Genomic DNA, 6,207 nt, shown 5'->3' with positions numbered 1-6,207 from the left:
ACCAGCTACATGATCATGTCTCTCTTTTTTCTAAAACTCGGCAATGTGTCTTTACTGGTACACTAGCTTGTTCTATACGCCTGCTCAAGTCTTTCATTTTCTGTTTTTTTACGAGGAAGGAAGGAGGACAAAATTGAGAGTTCCTAGGACTCGAACCCAAGACCTCTCGGTTGAAAACCAAGGGTGCTAGTCACTTATGTGGAGAACGTTCCCTGGGAGGAGGATGGAAGACAAATGCATTTTCCTCGCAGTTTTAGTTGCCACGCAAGATCGAACAGTCGCAGTTTTAGGAATGTTATCAGGCGAACGAGCCCAGTTTTTCTTTTCTTCCTATATATAAAAAAGTATCCTACCTGGTGTCGGCTTAGTCAACAAATGATTGTGCCAACCTTGACCGTTGGGTTGACATTCAACGTCTGTCGTGTTTCTTCAGTCTCTTCTTCCTCTAGCCAACAAAGCCAAACCAGCGCCGGCGGGACCGCCTGCTCCCGCCTCCCACGTCTGGTTGTGCTGCCGCGCACGCATCATGGCCACATCGCACCCTGTTGAGGATATAGCTACTGGTGTAACCCGCCGTAGATGGGCCGGGTTACGTTGTGACAGCTCTTCGTTCAAGAAGCCCAAGGACAGGTAAAGGATGGCGGTTTAGTAATAGGTCTAAGGCCCAGAGCTGGCTTAAGGCCCGTAGTGGTAAACCGCCGTTGTGGCATGACTTGTAGTGTAAGGCAAGAATAGTTACGAGTCCGAGCCGGACACATTTTATGAGCCAGCCAGGACTCTGAGAGCCACTGGGTATTAATCTTTCTATATAAAGGGACGACCCGGCGGCGGTTCAGGACAAGTAAGATCAGATCGATAGCCAAGCAGAGCGGTTTAGCTCCTGGTCATTGAAACCCTAAGCAATACCACCTCAACTGGACGTAGGCTTTTACCTTCAATGTAAGGGGCCGAACTAGTATAATCTTCGTGTCCTTTGTCCCGTTTAACCCCTTTAAGCTTTCTAGCGGCGATGGCTCCACGACTAAGTCCTTGCTCGAGGACATCTGCCGTGACAATTCCACGACAGTTGGCGCCCACCGTGGGGCCAGCGCACGGTGGATTTGAGTTCTTGAAGGGCAGCTTCGAAGGGCTCAAGGGATACGTTGTGGGCCGGATGACCAAGAGTCATCGCGGCAAGCTCTACATTGACGATGCAAGCTCTACATCGACGATGCAAGCTGGGGCCCCGACGCTAGCTCAATCGAGTACGGGTGCCGGGTCCCCTTCGGCGGAATCCACGTTTTCATTGGCAAGATTGGCGAGCCGGGCCCTGAGCCGGACCTCTGCGCCGACCTCATCGAGACGGCTCAGTGTGCAAGACCCGCCTGGACCCTGCCTGCTTTGAAGCGTGCTTTCGTGGGATGCGTCCATGGAGGACTCTCTCAAGGATCTGGATCTGGCGATGATACGACCGCTCGCTCTGACGGTGAGTCGTCCATAGACGAGACCAACTCATTATATCAACTTCAAGATGGCAGGCTCAGGGGTTGTTCCGATGGCGACAGTATTCCGGACCCCTTTGAGCCGCACAGCCGGGTTGGAATCTTCATGGCCGGCGCACAACCTGTTCAAAACCCCGCTGCTGGGGCAGGGGGCCCTGCGCACTCGCCGGCTCAGGTGCTAATGGATCTCACAGATACGATGACGGCCCTGTTAACCGCTACGGTCGTCCCAGCGGATCAAGCTCAGCATGATGCGGAGGTGGCACAGTTAAAGCTGGATATAGCGAGAGCCAAGGAAGATCTAGCAGCGGAAGGGATCAGGATGGCTGCAGAGAGGGCGGCTCTCGATGCCCAGACTCAGCTGATCCAGGCGCAGTCTTTCCGGCTCACGATGGATCAGAACGCATCCAATGTGATCATGAGAAGGAGGCATCAGAAGGCTCAATCTCGACTCCCTCCGGTTTACGATCCTCGAAACCTCTTCAATACGCCTGGTGCAGGGCCCAGTAACCCGCCAGAGATCACGGCACCCGGGGCTGGAACGCCGATTCAGCCGCAAGTGATGGGGCCTCCCCGTGTGAACACTACCCCTCCTCAGTACGTGCCAATACCACCGGGTCATTATGCCAACCCGTTGGAAAACATGGTCGCCGTGGCAGCACGACTGGCGGCTCTCCCAATCGAGGGCGACTCTCCAACGGCGGTCGAAACCCGCCGGGTCAGAGAACTTCTTCAGACGGCTCTGGCGCAACAGGAGGCATATTCATATAGCCGGGACATGATTCATTCAACCCCTCATCCAGGCCGGAGCCCAAGTTATAGCAGACACATGGTTTCAGCGACTGGCTCAAGCAACGTCCGGCGCCGTGACTTGCCAGCTGGCCACACCCGGTTCATAATGGAGCCTTTAACACGGTAGACCAAGACAGAGCACGGCAAGAGGCGGAGCAGGTGCCTCAGTTGATGGCTTACCAGCCCCTCCCAGTCTATCCGACGGCTTCTATCGAGGCAGGTATACCTGCAAGGACCGGAGGTGTCCCTTGTCTGGTGCCGGCTCTCCGTAATGAACGTCTGCCCAAGGATTTCAAAGGACCTAGGAAGGTACCTAATTATACGGCTGATTTACAACCCGGAGCATGGATCGAGAGCTACGAGATGGCTATGGAGTTGCTAGAGGTCAGTGAAGCGGCAATGGCCAAATACTTCACCATGATGTTGGATGGAACTGCCCGCACTTGGTTGAAAGGACTGCCGCCTAATTCTATCGGGTCATGGGTAGAGCTAAAAGCCCGGTTCATCCAAAACTTCAAAGATACATGTAGGCAATCTATGTCAATTGTGGATTTGACTAACTGCAAGCAGCAGGAGGGCGAGTCTACAACCCATTGGGTTCGTCGGGTCAAAGAGATAATACATTCGTCCGATAAGATGGATGCCGGCTCTGCAGTTTTAATGTTGGAGCAAAATTGTCGTTTTGCGCCCCTGAAGATGAAGCTCGGGCGGCTCAAGCGCGATTGCAATGATATGGGTACGCTGATGGCGGCTCTGGTCAAGTACGCCGGCTCTGATAGTACCAAGGATCCCGCGTCGGATGATGAAAGGACAGGGAAGGGAAAGAAGAATGGCAATGGCAAGGGCCCTCAGCATAACCCGGTGAACCAGGGAGGTAGCAAACGTAAGGCTGATGGCAGTATGGAGTTTGTGGCCAACGCCAATGTGCAGGGTAACAACCACCGTCGCAAGGGAAGACCACCTCCCCGAGTCGGCGGGTCAGGCCCAACGCTTGAGCAGTTGTTGAATGAACCTTGTCCAAGGCATGGCTCTAGGGAGAAGCCGGCCACTCATCTATGGAAAGACTGCGCAATCATGAAAGCCTTCAAAAATTCCAACGCATTTAATGGCAACAATGGGCCGGGCGGCGTCTCAGGCGCCGGCGGCTTTCATGGCCTGGGTGGCAGCTCAAATCCCAGCTCTCAGAATTTTCAAGGGGGATTTAATCAGCAATCTGGCCAGGGTAATCAGCAGCAGCAGCAGGGGGGATACCAGACCAATCCAAAGCAGCTCAATGGTGGACAGTATCATGTGTTCACTACCAGTCTGTGCAAGCGAGACCAGAAGCTTCATAAGAGGGCTGTAAATGCTGTTGAGCCGGCGGTTCCCCGCTATTTAAGATGGTCTAAGCAGCCTATTGTATGGAGTAGGGAAGATCACCCTCCCCGGGTTGATAATCCGGGTCACCTGGCCTTGGTGGTGGCCCCTTAGGTTGGGGGATATAAATTCACTAAAGTGCTCATGGACGGAGGCAGCAGCATCAACATCCTCTATTATGAGACCTTCCATCGTATGGGATTAACTGATAAAAACCTCAGCCAGTCCAATACTGTTTTCCATGGGGTGGTGCCCGGTAAGTCTGCGTATCCAGTCGGTAAGATCGAGCTGGAAGTAGCCTTTGGAGATGAGTACAACTACAGGGCGGAAAAACTAACCTTTGAGGTGGTTAAAATAAGAAGCCCGTACCATGCTTTATTTGGGCGGCCGGCTTACGCCAAGTTCATGGCACGGCCGTGTTACGTGTATTTGTAGCTCAAGATGCCGGGTCACAATGGGACCATTACGGTTCATGGTAGCCGAAAGATAGCCTTGGAGTGTGAGGAAGGTGACGCTGCTTACGCAGAATCTGTTTGTGCAACAGAGGAGTTGAAGTTTTACAAGAATAATCTTGACCCGACAGATATGACGTCTTTGAAAAAGCCAACCACGGAGCATGAGCCGGTAATGAAATTTAAGTCAGCTGATGAGACTAAACTTGTTGACTTTGTTCCAGGTGACTCATCTAAGCAGTTCAGCATCAGTGCCAATCTGGATCCAAAATACGAAGGCGCACTCATCGAGTTCATCCGTGAGAACAGGGACATCTTTGCATGGAAACCTTCTGACATGCCAGGTGTACCAAGAGAACTCACTGAGCACACCCTCAATATTGATCCGAAATTTAAGCCAGTCAGGCAATTCCTCCGGCGATTTAATTAGGAGAGGCGGAAAGCCATTGGTGAGGAAGTAGCCCGGCTCTTGGCGGCCGGTTTTATCGTTGAAGTCTTTCATCGAGAATGGTTAGCTAACCCGGTGCTCGTGCTCAAGAAGAACGGCACCTGGCGTATGTGCGTGGATTATACGGATTTAAACAAGGCTTGTCCGACTGATCCTTTTGCTCTCCCTCGTATTGATCAAATTATTGATGCTACGGCGGGTTGTGAGCGTTTGAGTTTTTTGGATGCGTATTCTGGTTACCATCAGATCAAAATGGCTGTTAAGGACCAAGAGAAGATGGCGTTCATTACTCCTTTGGAGCCTTCTGTTATGTGTCAGTGCATTTTGGGCTCAAGAGTGCACAGGCGACTTACCAGCGTTGCGTGCAGAATTGTCTTCATAATCAGATTGGGCGCAACGTTCATGCCTATGTGGATGATATCGTGGTGAAATCCAGAAAGAAGGAGACCTTGATAGATGATCTGAGAGAGACCTTTGATTATCTCCGGGTCTACAAGATGATGCTTAACCCGGCCAAGTGTGTCTTTGGTGTTCCTGCAGGCAAGCTCCTGGGTTTCCTGGTTTCTCACAGAGGCATTGAGGCTAACCCGGAGAAGATCAAGGCAATCACCTCTCTGGCTAAGCCGGCGTGCATAAATGACGTCCAGCGTCTGGCGGGTCGCATCGCTGCTTTGAGTCGGTTTATAAGCCAGTTGGGTGAAAAGGCCATGCCACTGTATGAGATGATGAAGAAAACAGACGACTTTGTCTGGAATGATGCTGCTAATACTGCTTTTGAGGATTTGAAAAAACAACTAGATGAGCCGCCAGTCCTTGCTGCTCCTGTCGACAAGGAGCCTTTATTGCTGTATGTAGCCGCTAACACACGAGCCGTCAGTGTAGCTGTGGTGGTGGAGCGTAAGGAAGCGGGTAAGGAGCATCCGGTTCAGCGGCCGGTTTACTACGTCAGCGAAGTACTCATTGAGTCCAAAAAAGGTATCCACATTGGCAGAAGCTTGTTTATGGGGTGTTTATGGCAAGCCGAAAGCTTAAGCATTATTTCCAGGGCCACCCTATCACTGTGGTCAGTTCTGCTCCCCTAGGAGATATCATCCAAAATAGAGAAGCCACAGGAAGAGTTGCTAAGTGGGCTATAGAACTTGGGCCTCATGGTCTAAAATACGTGCCACGCACTACTATCAAATCTCAAGCATTGGTGGATTTCATCAACGATTGGACAGAGCTGCAGGTGCCTGAAGAGAAACCGGATAATACATACTGGACTATTCACTTTGACGGGTCCAGGCAATTGGAGGGCTCGGGGGCTGGGGTTGTGTTAGCTTCGCCTCGAGGTGACAAGTTTCGTTATGTGCTACGGTTGATGTTTCCCTATACTAACAATGCAGCTGAGTATGAGGCCTTGCTCCATGGTCTTCGGATGGCTAAGGAGATGAGCTTAAGCCGGGTAAGGTGCTTTGGCGACTCAGATTTAGTGGCCCAACAAGTATCAGGCAAGTGGGATTCCAAGGATCCCCTCATGGCGGCTTATCGCCGCGAAGTTGATGCCATTGCGGGACACTTTCAGGGTTACCAAGTAGAGCACATCGATCGCAGAAAGAACGGGGCAGCTGATGCATTTAGCTGGCTGGGCTCTCAGCGAAAGCCGGTGTCGCCTAATACTTTCTTGGATATTCTACAT

The sequence above is a fragment of the Aegilops tauschii genome, chromosome 4 (genome assembly GCF_002575655.3).
Source record: "Aegilops tauschii subsp. strangulata cultivar AL8/78 chromosome 4, Aet v6.0, whole genome shotgun sequence".
NCBI lineage: Eukaryota > Viridiplantae > Streptophyta > Magnoliopsida > Poales > Poaceae > Aegilops > Aegilops tauschii.
The sequence above is the reverse complement of the archived record's forward strand: the minus strand, read 5'-3'. Positions refer to the sequence as shown.